This window comes from Dasypus novemcinctus, chromosome 21 (genome assembly GCF_030445035.2).
Source record: "Dasypus novemcinctus isolate mDasNov1 chromosome 21, mDasNov1.1.hap2, whole genome shotgun sequence".
Taxonomy (NCBI): Eukaryota; Metazoa; Chordata; class Mammalia; order Cingulata; family Dasypodidae; genus Dasypus; species Dasypus novemcinctus.
The window spans coordinates 56,700,411-56,719,244 of NC_080693.1; the positions used below are offsets into that span (position 1 = coordinate 56,700,411).

The 18,834-nt window shown below is 55.0% G+C and overlaps 1 protein-coding gene across 3 annotated transcripts in view; it reads left to right on the plus strand.

Moving 5' to 3' along the window:
- The first annotated feature begins 308 nt into the window (after nt 1–308).
- Nucleotides 309–18,834, plus strand: part of HOXB8 (homeobox B8) — a 34,101-nt gene continuing 15,575 nt past the window's right edge. Inside the window, exons 1-3 of one of the 3 annotated variants that reach the window (XM_058284039.2) lie at nt 309–1,028; nt 10,134–11,221; nt 12,794–13,063. The gene's annotated coding sequence lies outside the window, so the exon portion shown is untranslated. The remainder of the gene's footprint in view (nt 1,029–10,133; nt 11,222–12,793; nt 13,064–18,834) is intronic. The other 2 variants (XM_071210616.1, XM_071210618.1) reach the window with 2 other exon arrangements.

Consider the following 18,834-nt stretch of genomic DNA (forward strand, 5'->3'; position numbering starts at 1 on the left):
TGAGGGCTGGGTGAAAGAGAAGCTTCTAAGCTCTTCCTTTGACCTTGGCCAAGGTTGTTGCCTCTTCTCACTTGTCCAATTCATTCAATGGAGAGAATCCCATTTAAGGCCCAGGAAACCGAAGGAAGGCGGCGGGTCGAGGGGCAGCGTTCAGCCCTCGGCACCGCCCCCCTGGCGGGCAGAGTCTGAGTCTGGCGGGGCAACAGGAAGGCAGCCCTTCTGCGGTGACGCGCGGGAAGTGGCCGGGTAGCTGCCCTCAGCCAGGGCGCTGGAGGAATGGGCGGCGGGAGTGGAGGGCGCCGGGGAGGGTCCCGCGCTCGCCTTCTCCGGGTTCTGCGTCCACGAGGCGGACCTGCCGCCTCCAGCCGACTGTGTGCGCGCCCCTCCCCCTCTCAGGCTCCTCCCGCCTCGCCCCTCCCTCTCACATTCCCAACTTCCAAGGACAACTTGTCGCTCAGTCGTCCAACTTGTCGCGCCCGAGGCTTCCTTCTGTCCCCCGCACTCCGCTCTCTCCCTTACTTCTTTTGTCTCTTTTTGATGGTTTCCTTCGTCTCTCGGTGTTACGTTTCTCTCTCTCTTACACACACACACGCACACCCCCTCCCTTCTTGTTTTCTCTCCCGGCCGTCTTGGTGCCTTCCCCCGAGGATCTGGGCTTTCAGAAGCTCCCGGGGCCCAGTTTTGGACCCGCTGCGCCGAGATCCGACGGCGCCCGGGGCAGGTGAGGGAGGCGGCCTGGGGCGCTTGCGGAGGAGGGAGGCGCCCGCGCCGCCCGCCGCGACCCTTTTCTCGCCCCCGCCCCTCCGCCGGCGCCAAGGCCACGGAGGACACGTGAGCCCCTCGGCGCCCCCCGCGCCGTCGGCGCCGCCGCCCCAGACGCGCACACCCCGCGCCGCGCCGAGGGGCCGCAAAGGGGCGGGGACGGCGTCCCGGAGTCGCCTCGCCCCGGGCGCCATCACCTCGCGGCCGGCGCCCCGGGTTCCTGCGGCGGGAGAGGACGCCGGAGCTCCGCGCGGGCCGGCGAGGAGGTAAGGCGCGGAGGTAAGGCGCTGAACGCCCTTCCTCTCGCGCTGGGGCCGCGATCACGCAGGCTCGGCCGCGCCAGGAAGCCCCTCTCGGGTCTGGGCAGTCCCGGGGCCCCAACCTTGAGGACCGACCGGGTCCTGGCGGACGGGCTACCTGGAGCTACCTGGAGCCGCCAGCTTAACCTTGGCTCCGGGCGGATTCAGGCTCCCCGGAGCGGCCTCTGGTGGCGCCCGCAACGCCTTGGCCTCCCCGCCGGCTCCGGGCAGACCCTCCAAGAGAAGGTGTGTGTGTGTTGGGGGGGGGAGGTCAGGGGCTCGTCTCCCCTCGTTCCACTCGGAATTCTGGCTCCCTAGAGCCCTGTGCTGGGTATCCCAGCCTCAGGCCCTCTGCGCCGGCTCTCCCGCAGCCCGAAACGCGGACCAGCTGCCCTGAGCGGCCTTTGGGGGTGGGGGTGGAGGGCACTCGGGAAGGGACTGACGCCCGTTTTTTCCCGATGGGAATTAGAAATGGGCTTGGAATTCTGGGTCTAGACAGGAGCTCCCAGGCCCTTTAAGGTGCAAAATCTGCACTCTCTAGCCGCCCCCTGGAGTCGGGGCGCGGGAGAATGTTAAAGGAAGCCTCTTGCTTCAGACCTCTTTTTGTGCAGCAAGAGAATCCAGGTTTCTTGCCCTCCAGACTGTGCTGGAACTCCGGCGGCCTCCTGCCTGGGAGAGCGTGTGTGCATCTGCGGGAGGCCAGGCGCCGCCATCTTACTCCCAACACACCCGCAAGAAGGCTGCGTGTGCGCACATTTTTGCAGAGGGGCCTGTTGTTTAAGGGAGGGGGACAGAATTCAGGGAACGTGAATCAACACAAAAATTCCTCCTCTTTGAAAACGCATGGAGAGAGGCAGGCTTAAAGGGATGTGCATGACTGACCTACTATGGGCTCTCCAAGGAATTGGAACTTGCGTAAGGCAGTGAGGAATCATATATGAGGGCAGGAGTGCCTCTCTGAGTATTTCAACACTATGCAAAGATTGAGGATCTGTACAAACATGCAAAAGAGATGTGAAATTATGCGTTCCCAGTTGTGTTCTATAACACAGATAGTCGAAGGGAAATGTTTATCTGCACCTATATCAACTTTCTCCCCCTCCCTTTTTCCCAAGCAGAACAGTACACAATATATTTCACATAATCCACATTTGCTGAATGTGGTAACTGTACTGCACTTAGACCTTTCAGTATAAATAGAAGCACAAAGACTTAAAATGGTCTTCCCTGACCCTGATACGCATCTCCTTCCACAATCCCCTTTGGAGCTGTAGCTCCTCCCCTTCCCCAGAATCTGGAACACTTGGCTCCAAGTCCAGAGAGCTCTCTCCTCCCCCCCCCCCCCCAGAAGAGGTGAAGGCTCCCTCCACGCCCACCCATCTCTCTGCTCCCAAATATATCATCACCCTTGCCTGCCTCCACTGTGGCTTAGAAACTGCCCATACACCCACAAATGCATACAACAAAACTATACTTTGCCCCAGGCAAGGTGCTGTGGGGGAACCTCAGAGGAGCTTAGGAGAAGCCCGCACCTGCTCACTGCTATAAAGAATAGCCACACTTTCACCACCACCCTGGGCCCAGCAGTTGGCTGACCTTTAAACCGTCTCCGAAGGGACTGGCCCTGTGAGGGGAGCAGTCCATTAGTCCAAGAACTTCAGAACTTCATTTCCCACCCACCCTGCCTCCAACTTCTTTTCTCTTCAGGGCTGGGTTAAATGGACTCCAGATGCTGTAGTTTGAGTGTCAGGCCTGCGGCCACCAAAAAATGAGTACTGAAGGGCTGAGGGGTCTGGGGCAAGGCCTGCCTTGGACTGAGCCATGGACCGCACGAGCAGTGAACCTCGGGCTGTTCTCCAGGGTCAGGTCCCTCTCCGGCCTGACTGCCCTAAAGGCCCCAGGTCCTACTCTGGGTCAAAAATTGGGAATAGTTAAAAGAAAGAAAGAAAAAATGAAAATGGCCAAATTTTTACTCTGCTTCAACACCCAGACCCATCCCGAGAGCAGTAGAGAACATGTCTCCTTGACAGGTTAGCATCTTCCCATTCTTCAGTGCTGCAAAGGGGACAGTTCAGCTTGAGATTTCAGATCTCAGGCTTCAGAACTCCGTCTCTAATGAGCGAGAGAGCAGGGTTTGGGGCATCTCACCTTTCCCTGCGCCTCCCCGAGCTTCGTTGCCCTCCCAGGACCTCTCAGAAAGTGACCTCTTGCTTTCTTGTGGAATTGTGAGTTCCCACAAAAATTCCAAATTTCAGAGGATCCCAAATCCTTTGAACTCAGGTTAAGGTTAAGAATTCTTGTTGGGTTGATCAGAGAAGTTTATGTCTGGAAAATGCTGAGACCAACTATGGTCAGTTGATGTAGATCTTCACTATTTTCCCTTTGGCTGTTACCTTGGTTCTTTCCAGGTCAGCCTCCACCTTTAAAAGCCCCAGGTGGGCTCAGAATTCCTTTCCCCACCACTGCCTGAAAAGGAAAAGGCAAAAGCCACCGGGGCCCAAAAATTGGGCTCTGGTCTCATAGGCCCCTGGCTCTTTCTCAGGAAGATGTGAGTGGCAATCCTCACCCATCCTACCATCCTTAGACCCCTCTCCCACCCAACTCCATCTACTGGAGTAACTTTTCAGGGACATTTTGAGACCAAGGTGCCCTCGCACTCCCCCTTACCCATCTTGGGGCGGTCTGAGTCCCTCCTTCTCAGCTCTTAGCTTTCCAAATTCTCCCTGGCTACAGTTTAAAGCTGACTTCCTGCTGGAGTGAAGATGGAACTTTAGTCTGAAATAAACTGGATAATAATAAAAATAGCCATGAACTTCCAAAGCTCAACAATCCAGAAAAATTTCCCTTAAACTATAGCCCAGACCTGAAAGGACTGGCCAGGAAGGAGAAATTTTCAAAGAGAAGGCAAAACCCAGAGTCTATCCCTTTAAAAAAATAATAAAAGAGGAAATGATCCAATTTCTACTCATTACACCCCTCTTACCTTTTCATCCGTCCGTCCCTCCGCTCAATGGCTGGAAGACCCGAGCTCCTGGGTTCCGAGAGGAACAGAAGGGAAGGGTCCTCCCCGGGGGCTGAGGGGTCCCCGCGCCGCCACTGTGGGCCAGGTTGCACGGGGGTGGGGGTCCCCGACCTGAGGAGGTGTTGGAGTTCGCTGCGCCTTTTGGTTCCGGACTCCGGACTTGCTTGGAGCTGCAAGGCGGACCCCGACGGCGCGGACCTCCCAGCGCTGCCCTGGGGAGGAGCACCCTCGCCTGGCCCTGGCCACAGAGTGAGGATCTCGGCGCAAGCCTATGGCCTGCTCGGCGAAGGGCTCCCGCTGCGGTCGGAAGACGAACAGTGCCCAGGCAGGGAGGTGGCAGAGTCGGCGTCCAGAGGCCCAGAGGCGCTTTTGCCACCCGCGGGCTACAGTCTCTTCCGGAGACAGCCCCGTGGCAGGTTGGCGCAGCAGGGGTGGAAGAGGGTATCCGGGCCTAGCTTTGAGCCCCCGCAGCCAGGAGGCGGGAGCCTGGCAGAAGGGTTAGGAAAAGGAGGCTTTTGCTCGTCGGGAAGCCGCAGTTTAGGGCAGAGAGGAGGTCGCAATTATACTCACAGGTGCACCCCGAGGCGCGGCAATGCCAAGGAACTCTCCACCCACAGCCCGGGACGGGATGGGATGGGATGGGGGCTCTGTCCGTTCACCCGCGCAGTGAGCGCCCCGAAACGCTAACCCAGCACCCGGCCCCAGGCGGGATCTCAGCGCGCGGGGACCCAGCAGGCGCGCGGACCCGCAGAGCCCCGCACAGGCTGAGGTCCTTCGCCCTTTCCGAGTGAGCATCTTCACCCTTTCCTACTCCGAAGGGGAGTGGGTGCCAGGCTCCGGGTCTCAGAGCCCTAGACGACTTTGGCTGCCCCTGAGGGACGCTCATTCCTTCCTCCCGGGCGCCGACGCCAGCCCCGCACTCGCCCAGTTCCCGGCACCGGATTTCTCCTCCGCGGCCGATCCTCCTTTCTCCAAATAAACCACCTAACGAAACCTGGCCAGGTCCCCGGCGGAGGAGCACCCCCGCCCGTCCGAGCCGGTCAATTAAACAGGCTGCATTAAGGAGGCTGAGGAGTTGGAATTGGGCGGTTTGGAATAAGGGGACGCTGACGGGGTCGTTAACCTCGGGGTAAAGTCGCGAAGTGGAGACGCGCCCGCCAAAGCGGCCGTCCTGGGCCCTTCTCAGCACGCGGGTTTTGGTCGCTCCACCTGCCCACCGCGCCGCGGCTCCCGCCTCCTGCCTGGGTACCGTTCGTCTGTTTCGCCTCTCCCTTTACCGTTCTCTGTCATCTTTCTGGCCGCCGTTGAGGGCCCCTTTCTTGTGACCGCCTCTCTTACCTGTCCAGCTGTCGCTAGCACCCTTCCCGCGCCCATCTGGGGCCAAGAGAACCTTAAAGTCACGGCGCCGGCCGGGCCCCGGGCCTCCTCTCAGATGTGGCGGGGAAGGGCTGGCAAGAACCGAGGGAGCTGGAGATCCGGAAATCTGTCCCTCCCCCGAGTGAGGTGGTGGGGCATTTACCCAAGGAAAACGGTTCCTGAAACTTTTCAGTTCTCTTTCTCTACAGACCAGCTCAGGACTAGGGTGCAAATCGCAGGAGATGCAGGCCCCAGTGGAGAAAGCTCCATATCGTCTAGATTAGAGAAAGAGACCTTGCAAATTCCTCCACCTGGGCAAGTGGGCATGAGGTAGGGACCGGGTTGTTGGCTACATTGTCCAAGTCTTGGATCCTCGGTGTCTCTGATTAGGTGCCGTTGGGCGCGGGGAGCGGGGAGGTAAGGTGACCCTATCCACCAGACCGTGTGGTACACACAAGTGTTTATCATCCCTTTGGGTTTGTCCTTTAGGATATCCGAGTCCATTTTGTGGCTTGCCTCTGCATCATATTTGCAGTGTTTGAATGTGAATGGTGGTGAGAGGTTCTTAATGTTTTTTTAGGTCACTTACTGATGCTTTAAAATCTGCTAAAAGCTCTTGGTTCCTCCCCCCTCCAAAAAAAAAAAAAAACCACTTTCGTAGTACTCACTAAATCCCATAATTTCAGAGGGCTTCAGATCTTTTGAACTCCATGTTAAAAACCTCTGGTTGCATTGATCAAAGAAGTAGATATTTGGAAAATGCTGAGACCAAATGCGGTCAGTTAATATAGGTCTTCACTTTTTTCTTTCGACTGATTGATACCTCAGTGCTTAGCAAGTCAACCTTCATCTTTAAAAACACCCAGGCAGCAGTGTTCCCCTCCCCACTACTGCCTGTGGGGTCTGGGCTCCCAGTGGGGGACAGTCTTTCCTCTTTGGTATCTGGAAACCCCAGAAAGCTGGGGAAAGCTGACCTTGGACTGAGCAGGGGTGTGACCAGTCGCTGGGAGAAAGCTGGGCTTGGGTGGCCTCCCAGGGAATACAAAAAAATGTACCGACTCCTGTGAAAAGAAGCAACAGTCCCCTGGCTAATGCTGTCTGTGAGCCAAGCAAGCGGGGATGGGGCAATGGAGTGCTCCTTTGTGGCCATTACAAATTCATTTATTCAGTTTCCTTGGGGACCCCAACTCTGCATGGGGGCCGAGGGTTCTGATAATGTTAGAGCTAGAACGGGGATCATTTCCTCCCAAATATTTTTTCAGTCTTGTTTTTTGGAGCCAAATAGCAAGTGGCCCCTGACCAGCCCAGAGAACATCCTGCTTTAATCCAGCCTTATGTGTTGTGGCTCATTTAGCCACAGAAAGGAAAGAAGGACTTGATCTCCTTTCAGGAGACTTAAGGCTCCCTCCTCTGCCTAGTAAAAGCTTCCTGGCCTTTTCTCCACCAGTGTGAATTGACCAAGCCAGGTGGAATATGGGTCTCCCAGAAGAAAAGCCAGACTATTTTGGGGTCTGGGAAGTGAACCAACTTCCTCCCCACCCCACCCCGCCCCCCAGGACAGTTTAAACAAATTAGGGGAACTGGAAATTATCTGGCTTATTGCACACACACACACTCCAAACCCCTCCTGGTTGTTCCTTAATCGCTGACATATTTTAAACAAATGTGACTTGGGGCATGAAAGACCCCGACCCATTCTTGGTTGCCCCTGTCTGAGCTGGCACAGCTACCACCTACCAGCTTCAGCAGTTCTAGGCGGTGACAAGAAGCCAAGGATTGGTTAATAGTATTCAGACCCCTGACTGAAAATAAAAAGAAAAAAATAAACAATTTTCTGCTTGGGACAGCTTAAACAGAATAAATCTGACTGTGAACACCTGACCTAAATGCCTTTAATTAGAGCAGAAGAAATATATGCCCATTTGCTCCCTACATGTCTAATTAAAGAAAGCTAATTGGTGTTCTCAGGAACTTCCGACTGAGGGTCAGGAGCCTGGAGTCATCTCTTCACCCCACTTGGCTCCTCCACACATCCCCTCCCCTAGAGCCCCCCCCCCACCATGGAGTTACTCTCTTTCTGACAGACAATGGTGGGTGGGTTGTCTGCCCACCCTCCAGCTCCGCCCCTGCACCAGGACTTTGGCCCTAAAAAGGCAATGCTGCCATTGGCCAGAAGTTGTCGCCCAGCAGGGTCTCCCCCTTCCCCGACCCTGGACTTGTTCTGGGAGGGAAGAACTCTGCCTAGCTGCCAAGTCACATTGCCACCTGATGGAGTACTGCTCCGGCTGGAGCTCCAGAGCTGGGTCCAGGGCTATAGACATTCAAAAAATGTTGGTTGAATGCTGAAGCAAAGGTCTCTGGCCAGGTGCCCTGGAAATAGGTGAGACCTAGTTTTTCTCCAGTGTTTCTCAGATGCTTTTTTAATCCCAGCTTTCTGGGGCCCCATTTCCTTTCTACCCATTCTCTAAGGCAGGCCCTTGCTCACCCTAGCAAAGGGAAAGGGCTCATTGAAAAGCCAAATGAGAATATGCCACCACTTTGCCCCAGACCTTTCCCCTACAAGATCCAGATACTTCAGGCTAAAGGGAGTTTGAACCTGAAATGAGCCAGATAATTGCCCCAATTCTCTGTTTCTTATTGAGGAGGTAGTTACAAGCCAAGGGGTTCAAGGGGCCTCACTTTTATGGACATTGCTCTAAGTCAAAAGAATACATTATACGTATACAGGCTGAAACACACACACACCCCAGTCTACACTGCTTCTCTGAGAACAAAGCAGGCTTCCTCCTCCCTCTCTCCCTCCTCCCCCCTTACCTCTTCCTCTCCCTCCCTCCTTTACCTCTTTCTCCTCTTTCTCCCTGTTAATAGCAGTTACTATTTACTAGATGCTCCCTTTGTCCCAGGCATTGTGCTCAATCCTGGACACATAGTACATAATTGGTCCTTACAACAACCCTAAGAGTTAAGCTTTATCCAGATTTTTCAGAGGCAGAAACCAAGAGTTCCTTTGAGGCATGAATCTTGTGTGTGTGTGTGTGTGTTTAATAAGTTGATGTGATATTGGCAGATCTGCATGCTCAAATTGTACAAGCGGAGGAAGAGGTAGAAATAAAGAAAATTGGGACTGAAAAGATCTTAAAGAAAGTTTAAAATACAGATTGTTTTAACAGAACGCAGTTAGTTTCTCCTGCCCTAAAGTGAACAAAGAAATGAGGCAATTAGCTAGCTAATTCTGAGCCCCGAATGCTTTCCTTTGAAATGGGCGGATAATGAGGGCGACGTATGTTCGCAGTTGAAATCGCCTGATGTTGCTTCATTTTTTTTTCCCCCGCTAACTTTTGCGAATCGATTGGGCCATCACAGTGAGACGCACAGACGCCAGCGGACGCGCATGCACTCACACACCCTCACACACACACAGGAATGCTGACACTCACAGACCCGGCTTTGCACTGCTTGGCACTGCCTCCAGAGTCTTTATGACTCAGCCTCAGAAATGAAAATAGGTTTGGAGAGTAATAATGCGCCTGAGGCCGGGTAGGGCGCAGCTGCTCCAGATGCGCACTCCGTAATTAGGCGTCCGGGAGAGTTCGTGCCCGGCTGGGAAACGCGCTGTGGTTGCAGGGCCGCAGACCCGGGCAGGCACGCGCCATAGCCCGTCCCATGGCAGGCGCGTGCCCTTTGCTGGCTCGGGCCCAGCAGCCCCTTGGATCCTCTTCCTCCGTTCCTCCCCTGCAAGGGATTCCCCGGGAGCCCCGTTCTAGGAAAAACTTGGAAGAAACGTCTCGCAGAGGACTCGGCCGTCTAAAATGGCTTCTCCGTCATGGGGAAAGGGGAAGAGGAACCCCAGGTCCCAGGACCTGGATGTCTCTGAGCGCAGACTCAGAGGGGCTGGTCCCAAGCAAGCCTCTTTTTCCTTATCCCTCCCTGGAGAATCGGCAGAGAGCCCCATTCTGGCCAAGGAGAGTGACTGTCCTGCCCTACCTGCCTCTGCCTTTTGGGCTTACGAAACAGTCGTGTATCCACCGAGGCCTCCTCTTTGTACTCGGGGCCTCATTTGCACAGTGCTTAACCCTCACAGCATCCCTGTCCAGTAGGTCTTTTTCAGCCGGGCCTTTGAGGGCCTAAGGAACTTACCCACAACCACACAGCTGGGGAGCTTATAAGCAACGGGCTGGTCTGCCCTGGAAGGAAGGGGTAAAATGGACTTATCTTGGCTGCCAGTCCTGGCTGAGCTTCCCCTAAATCTGGCTCCAGTTTCCTTATGCGGCCCCACAAATCCTAAGTCCGGAAAACCTCTAAACTTCCGATATAGAAAACTACCAAAAGCTTCCGTTTGGAAATGAATTCGGCTGATAAGAAAGACACTTTCGCTGGGGTGGATGGTCGTCGTAATTTGGGATAAGAACACTGGATTCTGAGTAGAAGACGCCCCTTCCGTCGTGTTTCGCCACGGCTGGCAGCTGCTCTGATCTTGAGCTAACCACCGTATTACTTTGGGCCTCGGTGTCCTCTCTTGCAAGTTGGGGGAGGGATTTAAAGATGCTGGCTCTGCCCTCGGCGACTGCTAGGAAAGATCAAAGGAAATTCTGGCTGCCGAGGGCTCCCTGGAGTCGGAGAAGGGGCGGGGCCGGGGGCGGATCGATTCCTTCCCCAGCCCGCACTCGTTTAACCGTGTTTCTTTTGCTTGGCAGAGGGCGCCAAAGGCGACGCGCCGCCGGCGGGCTCCCGGCCCAGCCCAGGGCGGCGGCGGGAACAGGCCCCTTCACCCCGCGCGGGACGCAGAGCTGCGCGACCATCTTGTGCTGCGGGGACCCAGCGCCACGGCGCCGCCTAGAGGTCAGCTGTGGCCGCGGCCTCACCCGCCAGCTACGACGGAGCTGCTTTGGGAGCCGCCGCCAGAAATGGCAAAAAAAATACAGCTCTGGTCTCAGAGACCGGGCTTCCTGGCCCCTCTGGCTTCTCCGAGACTGCCCCTCTCGTAATGAACTCCTACAAGGGAGAGGAGGCAGGAGAACTAAAAAATATTTGTTCTTATGATCTCACTAAAATGCCGATTTCTCTGAGGATTTTGTCTTCTGAGTCTACACTGCCTCCTCGCCATCCGAATTGTCCAGCCCCCTCCAAGTATGCTAGAACTCTGTTTTATCTTCAAGGAGAAAAGGGAGTAGGGAGAAGTGTCCCTAAATCTTACAGCTTGGTCATCTACGTGGTCCAACTTTCTGAATAATTTGGAGATCAACGTGCTTTTCGAAAAGTATTTGCAAAACTTTGGGGCTGGGGAGTGAAAAGAAATATTGTCTAAATGGCCTTTAACTGGCTGAGTGGCATCCGCTCGGTAATTTAAGTGACATTCAGGAGGGTGCTTGTTAGCACCAGAGCCCCTGTCTGTGGGTGTCTGTGCTGAGCATGTGAAAGTTGACTTCTCCTTTAGGGCCAGGTGACCCCAAAATGAGAGGGCTGGCATCTGTGGAAATTGATTTGAGGGCCAGGACTGAGGTGGCTTCTGACCCCTGCTGTGCGCCTGGACAAAGTTTTATTCTATTTTATTTATTTTCAGGCTGGGCTGTATGGCCAGGGTTCTGGAGGGACAGGGCAGAAGAAGCCATGAAACCCCTGAAAGTGTACGCAAAACACGTGTGTGCACAGGTGTGTGGTCCTAAGGCTGTGGCCTTCTCCAGTTTTCCAGAGTCTAACACACTAAAGTGGTTCAAGCCCCTGTCTTTCACCCACGAAGCGATGCAGACCAGGCCAGCAGTGGGCTGGGAGCAGACCCCTGGGGGTAAGATAGTTTCAAATGGTCTAGAAACCACTGACCCTTCAGTTCTGCCCTCCACCCCTCTTGCCAACTGCTCCCAGAGGCGAGTCCTGATAGATGGGGCAACTGCCAGAGGCTGCCATCACAGTATTTTTAATAAAACTATAGTGTGATAAAGAGCTAAAAGGGAGTTCAGGACCACAGTGAGAAGGGAAGCTGGAAGGGCCTCCTCTGCTATATCCTGGAATATGAATGTTGGGGCAGAAACAGGCTACTTCCTGTCTGGGACTGCAAGTGAGCATCCCCTTCCTCCCAATCTGTGCCAAGGAAGGGGCCAGAAGCACACCCCTTCCTGAGGGGCAGGGCAGGGTGGGACTGCCTGGGGCACAGCTAGACTCCCACAACTCTTAGGAAGTGTAGGCCGCAGCCTGGTGGTTTTCCTGTCCTGTCCATTTTTTTAATCCATTATTTTCGTACTCCCAGCATGGCTTTGGCACATCTTCCTAGGTAGCAGGGTAGAGTTGGCTGGGTCAGAGGGCACCTACAGGTGTCTGAGGGGGGTTGCGGTCCGTGCCGCGGCCACTGCAAGCCTGTTTGGAGCCCTGCCTGAGCCTGAGCTAACTGTAACCCTTCAGGCCAGTGCCTCTAGACCCCACCCTAGCTTTTTTTGTTTTCCTTTTGCAAATAATTGTCAGGCAAACCTGGATCCCTAACCAGGCCCTGCCAAGCAGACAAAAGGAGTAGATAGGAAAGGAGTCGTTTCACTCCCACTTATCAGGAGCCCAAAGCAGAAATGGGTTTTTCTTAGTTTTCGTCCACAGTGGCCTAATAGTGATTCCAAATCTGGATTTCACAAAGTTTTGAGGAAAAAAGAAAACGACCCAGAGCGTTAAAAAAAAAAAAAATCTATGGAGAAAAAAGTGGAGGCCTGAATAATGGTTGTTTCTGACTGATTTTTTGTGGTTTATAAGGACTGGGTTGTTGAGCTCGGCCAGGCCGATTTAGCCACGCTCAGCGCTGGCGGTCACTTCGGCCCCGAGGTTTCTCCGCTGCGACCCTCTGCCCCATCAACCACCTTGGGGTCCTGGGGTTCTTCCCGAATCAGATCCCTCTCCGCTCCTCTTAACAACCTGCCAAATAAACGGGTGGGGCAAAGCAAAGATCTGGCCGCTGGCGTCAGGGGGAAAAAACCCGCTTCCTGCGGAAAGCTGGGGAGAGCGGAGGCACGGGGAGGGCTGGCAGAGCCGGGGCCGCAGCAGGGACGACCAGGGCGCCGGCTCTGCTGCCGAGGAGCTGCGAGCCGAGCCCGCCGATGTGCGGCGGCATCGGTGCCGTTTCCCTTCGGGCCGAGCTTCCAGGCCCCGCCGGCGGCCGCCGGGGCTGCCGGGGTTGCCGGGCCGGGTCGGCGCCGCGATTCCTCCGAGCGCAGAGCGCGCGGGGCGCGGGCCAGGGGCAAAGGCCCGGGGGCCGAGGCTGCTCCCTCCCCGCGGACCAGGTCCGTCTGCGCAGAAGAAAGGGGCCGAGGCGGGTGCTGGTGCGGCTCGTAAATTTGTTTCCCTTCCCTATTAACCCGCCCCCGGCCGTCTTTCTTTTCAGAACAGGAGGGGATGTAAACCGTTTGAAGTTCATCAACACGGTGAAGTTTTATTGTATTTCCGGTCCCCGAGATTTATATGTCGGCCCCACCCCGGAGGGGGAGCGGGCGGCCAGGCCGGCTCCCTGCGCCCTGGGACTTCCCCGCCGGACACGTGGCCACTCACTCGGACACTGGCCTCCGGGGCGAGGGCGGGAGGGAGCCGGACGGGACCGGGTCGCTCGCCCCGCACCTTCCGACGGCCGCTCCCGCCTGCCGCCGCCGCCGCCCAGGTAAGTCCGCCGCCCTCGGCCCGCGCGGCCGCCGGGTGTGCGCGCTGCGGGGTGCGGGGGCTGCGCGCGAGCCAGCGTGAGGACGCGGGGGTGCGGGGGTGCGGGGGTGCGCAAGGGTGGAGGCCCAGGGCGGAGGGCCCGGACCGAAGGCCGGGAAGGAAGAAGCAGATTTGTTCGCGGAACTTCGCCCAATCCAAGTCAGCTTCCCGCTTCCAGCTGTGAAACGGATTGGCTTGTTTTACCTGGGGCAGTTCAGCCTCTGAGAAGCCACCCACCCCCCCGGACATTTCGGGCAGGGTGGCTTCCCAGAGGACCATTCAGGTCAACCCGCTGGCCCCTCTGAATCCTACTCTTTGTGTGTTTGCTTCCCTCATGGCTTCGTGATACTTTCTGACACTTTGCTTTTTCGGTCTGTCGCTTTTTTTTCTTCCCACTTCTCCCCACTCCTCTGACTACACCCCAGTCGCAAAGCCGGGATTTGGTGTAGGGCTTGAAGATTTGTCCTCCTAGAACTACCCAGGAAGCCTGGGTAACCTTGGAATTTAGGCGCTCTCCAGATGTGAGTGTAGAAGCACCTCGATAACAGTTTGAAGTTTTAAAAAAATCGCCATCCACCTGCAGGGACAGAAGCAGCGAGGCAGCGATCTAGTAGGTAAGTTGGTGAGGCCCTGCCCAGGCCTGGGGCTGGCTTAGGGTGTCCTCAGCCAGAGCTCCTGGAAGGGATAAGAAGTTCCTGGAATCTGAGCTGACGGGACGAGCTCCAGAATGGTTTTAGCTGGAGTTCCGCTCTGTTCGTTGGATAATGCTGTTTACTAGCAGCTGGGTTCTGCTGGGGAAGAAGTAGAGGAAAATGGGGTTAGTCTGCGGTTTGGGGCCTCAACATGGCTGCAGGGGCCTGGCCCCACTGAGCCCTTGACCCAGAGCACGAACTGGAACTGCTGAGTGAATTAGGTAGTTTCATGTTGTTGGCCCTGGGTTTCTGAACACAACGACATTAAACCACCCGGTTCATGGCAGTTACTGCTCCTCGCTTAGCAGGAGGAGTGGGGGGAGGGGACGGGCAAAACAGAGTCAGGACTGGTGTCTCACTCTTGGAAAAATGGTGGAGAGAGGTTTGAGGTCCTTCGCCCCCGTGCAGGCAGGATGCTCCCCAGAGAAGAGATCTGGGAAGGCCTGGGGTGTCTTTCCACTTCTGAATTTCTTTAGAGTGCGTCTTTGGAAGGGAAGGAGAGAAGGGGGAATATTCAACTTTCCAAAGGTAATTTTCTAGGCAGCTCCTGAGCTGCTCTGCAGAACAGAAGGATGGCAATTAGGGCTTGGAGCTTCCTGCCTTTGGGCCTCAGGCTCCATGTCTACACTTAGAACCTTCCAGCTTCCAACTTTGCACATGCTTGATTCCAACAGGGATAAGGGGTGTCCTTGAGATCTTTGTAACCCTTTGGAGAATGGGCCTGAGCTCCACAGAAGCTTCAGGTCCTTGAGGAGGGCTCAATGAGTCCCGTTCTGAGAGGGAACATCAGCGTCCCTTGCTCTGTCAGCCTGCAGACGCCCAGGGATGCTCCCAGGGCCCTGAGTGGGCAGATCCTCCCAAGGGGATCAAAGAGTCCTCTGCCTTTCCAGTCCCCTAGCTGGCTTCTGCCACACCAGGGCTGGGCTAGGGGGCTTGGATAGGTTCTTAGGGCCGCCCCTGCCCTGCGGAGAGGGCCCTGACTGCTAAGCTGGTGAGGAGCCCAGGCTGCTGAGTAGTTCCCTGGGTGATGGAACGGCTAGGGGATGGAGCAGGGGGAAGGGGCATGGGTAAGGCCATGATACCCTCTCTGACCCCAGCCCTCTGCAGGCTGCTGGCTCTCTGCCCAGGAAAGAAATAACTAAAAGTGCTGGCGGAAGGAGGGGGGTGTTCCAAAGCATAAGCTAACTTTTGTTCCCAAACTTTTTTCCCCCTGCTTGAGGCAGAGGAAATGTGGAAAGGGGCCCAGGAATGGGGCCCCACCGGATGGGGCTCCGGCGCCAGGCTGACTTGGAGGGCAGGGGGGGTGATGTCTGAACAAGGGGCCTCTGCTAGTGTGGAAGGATACTTGGGGAGACCCACCCCAGTCCAGGGGAAATGCCCCCTTCGGTCCACTGTGCTGATGAGCAAACGTCAACAACGTTGTCCCTGGGGATTTTCTTGTCCTCTCATCTGGGCAAAGATGGCCTGGAGTGTCCCTACGCCCCTTACCTTGCCTGGGCCTCTTGGAAACCTGCCCAGCTGCTCGAAGCGCAACTGTTTTCCATCCCTGGAGTCTCTCAGCCACCCCCTCCCAGGAAAAGTACTGTAAAAAGAAAAAAGGGGGATGTTAGAGAGAAAGGAGGAAATAAAGTCTTTGGAAAGCAGAGAGTTTTACAACAGCCACAGGTTTTATGGAAGCAATTCCGTAATAACCTTCTACCTGCTCGGCTCCTTTCCGCCCGCCCCGCCTGCTGCCCACCCCGTTTGGCCTCCTGGATACCCCCTTCCAAGGAGTCAGCCACCCCCACTGCCTGAGCTCCTTGATGGCTGAGTTGGTAAGAAGATCCTGAGGTCTACTTGGGCCGCTGACCTCTCCGTCCTTCCTTTCACCTCTGACATCCTGAGAGGGAAGTTGGCAGAAGATTTCGTTATGTTACAATTCAGACCCCCGCTCAGGAAAGGTAGAAGAATGGAGGTTTGAACCCATGAGTGCAGTTTCGATGTGATCCCTGTTTTGGAGGCTGTTTCTGTGAAGATGGAAGGTTCTGGGGACCTTGATTTCCTCTCCATGGAACAAGTGTCCCCACTCTTCACTCCTTTCCAGGGTGGGTCTGGACTCTGGTCCTGGGTCAAAAGAAATACTTCTAGGTGCTTGAAGACAAATTTGGGGACCTTTCTAATTTTGTTGTACTTAGCTGTGCTTGTGCATGACCTCCACATTTACCTGAGGGCTTTCACACCAGCTCATCTCTATTCATCTCTGTGCCACACTGTGCAGGACACATGCCGGGGCAGGTAACGGTGCCTACACCCCCGTGCCTATCACTATCATAAAATAAGCATCACCCGATGCGCACTGTCCCGCAGTTTTGAGTAAGGATGTACAGAAAAAGATTTCATGTTTGGAAAAAAAATCTTGGAATTTCATGACCTCTTCTGGGCCAATATGGGGCATTTCCTCCATCATCTAGAAAAATGTTTTCGGAGGAAGTTGTAATCGAATCCAGATTTGTCACATACATTTGTTCAAGGATACAGTGTATACAACACTTGAATATCAAGTCAAAGGGCAGATTTTCAAGTGAGGCTTCCAAATCAGCCAATATTTTATAGGCACAATTCAAATGCACAAATACGAAAATTTTTTGTTCTTTTCCTAGGTGTGTGATGGTTATAAAATAGATACACAAGCCCTTTGAGTTATAGCTCTTATATGAGCAGAACGTAAATGCACATCACTCACAGGGGTTACATACACATCCATATATGCACGATTAGGTCTCATATACGGACACCCAAGCACATCCAGAATTAGAGTTGGCAATTTTATTTATTACATATTCTATACATAATATAGAACAGTGCCCTTGCACACTGGGCTCCCCATGAAGAAATGCTGATTTGAAACATACGCAGAGGATACACACATCTATTCAAATATAGCCTGCTTAAATTTCAGGTTAGCTTATTAATTAAAAGCAAACTATTTTCTCCCTTTTCCACGTATCGTTTTTCTTTCTTTTCATTTTTCTTCTCTTTTTCATCTCCTTCCTTTCCTCTAGATTTCCCCTCTCTTCTACCCGAATATTGACAAGAACCCTTCCAAAAGCCGCCTCAAAGCACAATCACTCACCAGCTGGTCCAGGCCGGGGTCAGCCTCTGCTCCGGCCACCTCGGCCTCGCTCTTGGCTGCTCTGGGCCCGGGTGTGAACAGGGGCTGCCGCTTTTCTCTGTCTGCCCTTCCGGGAGCTACTAGCCCTAGTTGTGTTCAGGCGCGGCTCCTGCGCAGGAAATGGCAAGAGCCTGCGAGGGAAGGCAGGGTTTTCCTTCTCTCCCCTTTAGGACTGGGGTGGGGTGGGGTGGGGGTGGGGTGGTGACCCCCACTGAAGTGACCCCTCTATTAAGCCATTTCAGAAGCTGGGCTTCAGAGGCTGCAATCCTGTTTCCCCTGCACCATGATAGTTACCATTTTCTGGGGGAGAAAACAATATCTTTGGGGAGGAGGATCCACAGGTCCTCAGAGCACCCAAGGAAGGGAGCCCCTCTCAGCCGACCCTTCAAACATTTGCCAGAGCTGGCGCTGAGCTCCATCTCGGTCAGCAGTGCATCTGAGAAAGTGTGGTTGGACTGGGGCACATTGCTTGGTGCATCTGCAGCCCCACCTGGAGAGACGACCTGGGGATCAGACTCCTGGTTTTGCGGGCTAGCCGATTCTCTTCCCTCCAGAGTCACCTCTGCTGAGAAGACTGAGATCTTGCAAACCTGCCATTTTGAAATTGTTTACACCCTCCAGCTTCTTCCTGAACAAAGGCTAAGCTCTGGTCTCAGAGAAGAGGCCTGGGTCCCTTCCTCACCCAGCACCTAGGGGCCACCAGAGGTTAGGGGCAGTCGGCAACCCACCAAACCTGAATTCTGTCTTCTGGGACTTTTCACCCTTGTAGGGCCAGAAGCCCTAAGCCCAAATGTTCTCCTCTAACCCCTTCCCTTAACTAAGTGGCCCTCTTGGCTTCCCTTATAATAGCAAAGGGAGGTGGTGGAGAAGCCAGGGCCAGGGAATGGGAGCCTGGAGGGTGGCTGTCAGAGCCCAGTGAGCGCCCAGCAGTGCTGTGACTTTTCCATAAATAAAAAAAGGGCCAGCCCACAGTTCGCATGTCCTTTTGGGCCCTAATTTATATACTACAGAAAATCATATCCTCGGCCGGCCATGCTTCATAACGCCGTTATTTATGAAGGGGGAGGGGATTTTTTTTCTTCCTAAAGGATATATTTATTACAGGTAACGCCGACAGCTGACTCCATACGTCTGGCAAATCAAGAACAGGTGCTTTGCCTTAACTGTGATTCATTCGCTCTGCGCCCAGCTTTCTCGCTGGCGAGGCTGGGGAGCTCCCCCGACTTTCCCAAACGTCCATCCGCTACTTAGAAGAATTTGCATGGATTTTTGTTTCCCCACTTGGGTCCCATGGAAAAAGCACATCTTCACGCTGTTTGGTTCCGGATCTGCCCGGCTATCGCCCTCGGAGGGCGGGGGTGAAAAAGGAGGGGGCCGGCTGGGCGCCGGCATTGATCTTTAAAAAATCATTTTGAAATCGCCATAATGTGAAGAAATATGGCGCTTCGCCCTCGTATTTCACACGTAATGACACGAGATGGCTTCATTTGGAAAGGAAAGCTGGCGGGAGTGCGTCTGTGCGTGTGCAGAGGTGATCCGCAGCTTTCTGCATGGCTGAGGGGTTCGTGGCCAAAAAGATATCGCCCCAAATTAGAACGGTCCCTGCTTTTGTTAAAGGAACCGGGCTGGGGGTGAGGCCCTGGCTCTGGGAGCCGCCTACCTTGTACCCACCCGCCCAGGGTCAGAGAACCGCCGGGGAAAACCAGCCCCAAGTCGCCCGTAAACCCAGCCGAGGGGAGCCGGGTCTGACCACGCGCCTCCGTGCACCCCTAGCCCTAAGAGGCGGCTACACCAGAGCAGGGGCTGGAGGAGAAAACGGCTGAGAAACGCGCCAAGAAGCCAGCCGACGGCCCCGGGGGAGTCCCAGCGCAGGAGGGCTTAGTAGATGCC